This window comes from Hemicordylus capensis, chromosome 7 (assembly GCF_027244095.1).
Source record: "Hemicordylus capensis ecotype Gifberg chromosome 7, rHemCap1.1.pri, whole genome shotgun sequence".
Classification (NCBI taxonomy): Eukaryota; Metazoa; Chordata; class Lepidosauria; order Squamata; family Cordylidae; genus Hemicordylus; species Hemicordylus capensis.
In genome coordinates this window covers 7,008,038-7,010,585 of record NC_069663.1, presented here as the reverse complement: position 1 = coordinate 7,010,585, position 2,548 = coordinate 7,008,038, and the positions used below count along the sequence as shown (strand labels likewise).

Here is a 2,548-nt window from a genome sequence, read left to right as displayed (position 1 = left end):
GGTCAGTAATTTTGATGCATTTAATTAGTGTGTGTTAGTTGATTTCTAAAGAACCAAAACTCTCATTTCCTAGTGAATACACAAAATACAAACTCCCACCCCCCCACCAAGCGTCAGATAAATAGAAATTGCATCTGTCAGCCTACCTGTGCATGCACACACACACACACACACATCAAAAGCCTCTAGTGGTCATTGATCTGATGAACACTTAACGGTTAGACCACACCATTTGAAGGGCCCAGTCCTACCACTTTTTTGGAGAACTGGTTATTTAAAAAAAAAAAAAAAAGCCTTGTTTCTTAGACAGCAAGGCATTGTCACTGCATAACGAAAGAGATCATGATTTTAATGTTTTTAAGAAGCTGTACTTATCAGAATGTATGAAATTGTCCTACTTATACATCACACACAAAAAGCATTTTTAGTTATTTATTTATTCAATTTCTATACCACCCTTCCAAAAATGGCACAGGGAGGTTTACACAGAGAAATAATAAATAAATGAGATGGATCCCTGTCCCCAAAGGGATCACAATCTAAAAAGAAACATAAGATATACACCAGCAACAGTCACTGGAGGTACAGTGCTGAGGATGGATAGGGCTGATGTTTCAGGGGCCTCTCAGGATAAAACTCCAGGCTAGCCTCATCACAGAGACAAAGAAAAGATGATCCAGCATTAATTGCAGGGCAACTTTTCTTTTTAAAGTGGGAAAACTTTCAACTGCAGAATCCATAGTACAAAGTTAATGTGTATGAGTTCTTAAAATCTAGAATATACCCTATTGAGTTAATCTGAAGAGCATTTTATTTTCTCTCTACAAAAATAACAACCCTGCTCTGGGGCTAACCCGGGGGGTACACCATTCAAATGTTTTGATGGGCTGGAACCAACCACAATGGTGTTCAGTGGTCAAGGTCAATTTTCAGCACATTATTGAATTAAAATTAATTCTTAAAAATATTAATGCAAGCAATTATTAGATAGTTGTGGATCTTTCCCCCCTTTGGCAAGGGACCCACAATTTTAACTAAGAATCATGGCCAGAAAATAGAGCCTGTCCTTGCTCAGTCACTGGGGCATCTAGTGAGATCTCCCTTAAAAAATGCCAGCCCCAAACAAATGCAAAATCCTCTCCTCTTTCTAAATTGCTGTCGATTTCATGTTGCAATCCTAGTCGTGCTTACTTAGGAGTCAACTAAGTAAATATTTCCAAGTAAACATGCACAGGATGGTGCTGTCAGGCAGTTTCAGAGAGGGCAGAGGATGAAAAGATGAAGAAGAGGAGGGAACTAACCCAAAGAGTGGCCTTGGGGTGCTGTTGCTGCAAGTTGTGACAATCAGTGGACCCACAAAAAAGTCCCTGAGGGCCTGATCTGGTCCCCGGGCCTTATGTTGTGCAGGCCTGGCCTAACCCTTGCTCTGTGCATGTCTGAACATACACAGACCTGTTCGGGGGGGGGTGGGGGGCTGATGTCCAAACATGGGTGTTTGTTGTGCATCTGCTCTGGGCATGTCTGGACATGCCTGGACATGGGGGTCTGCCTGGCCATGTTGTGTGGACGCTCTCCACAGGGTCTCACTATACCCTTAGGAGGCGGTGGCTTCAACCTGCCCTTAGTTAGAAGCTTTCGGCTCCTTCCTGCTGTGATGTCATCATGCCCTTCGAAGGGCAGGGCTTCAACTTGCCCTTACTAGGCTCTGGCTTTCCCTTGCCCATCGTTCCTTGCCCTTACTAGGCTATGGCTTCACTTTGCCCTCACTTAGGCTCCGCCCAGGTACTATAGGGCTCTTCATTGATATCCAGGCCCAAGAATTTCTGCATTGCTATGCGAGAGCGTTTCCAAGTTTGCACAAGTGCTGAATTCTAAAGGGAGAAAAGAAAAGACTATGAGTTTAATGTCCTTTTGCACACACACACACAACCTCAAAACCTAGCCTGTAAAATATATTTACCTGTGGCTCAGCTGCCATGGTTGCCAGGATCTCTTGCCATATTTCCCTTGTCTCAGCTTGTTCTTCAGCATAGGTTTTCACAGGAGGTCCTTCATCATCTGCACTGGTGCTAATAGAGCGTTTTCTTGGCTTAGGTGTCGAATCTGGCTGATTTGCTGCCAAATTAGGGCTCTGAGGAGATCCCATCATCAAACCCACAAGCAAACAGTACAATTGTTACCGTTATGCAAAGGGGGCTATGCTACAAGCCTTGTAGGATACTCCATGCAGCAGCAACACTATAAGCCTTGAACGACTGGCTGGGAACTCCTTCCTATTGGTCCTCACATGTCAGGTGGGTAGGGCTCATGGTACAGGAGGCTCTGGGCATGCCTGGGCATGTTCTCTGGAGGGTTTACAACTCCTCCCTACTGTGGTGATGTCATGCCCATCAGTGGGAGGGGCTTGATGACATCTTGCCCTTCAATGGGCGGGGCTTGATGACGTCTTGCCCTTACTAGGCTCTGACTTCACTCTGCCCATATTTCTTGCCCTTACTTAGTCTGTGGCTTCACTTGCCCTTACTTAGGCTCCTCCCAGGTCTGTATA

General features: G+C 44.9%; 1 long non-coding RNA gene across 1 annotated transcript; it reads right to left on the bottom strand.

Moving 5' to 3' along the window:
- Positions 1–290: 290 nt before the first annotated feature.
- Positions 291–2,313, bottom strand: LOC128333143 (uncharacterized). Its single transcript, XR_008310864.1, has 2 exons — positions 1,961–2,313; positions 291–1,871 (listed from the first exon to the last, which is right to left on the bottom strand). It is a non-coding gene; the product is annotated as an uncharacterized LOC128333143 (long non-coding RNA).
- Positions 2,314–2,548: the final 235 nt, after the last annotated feature.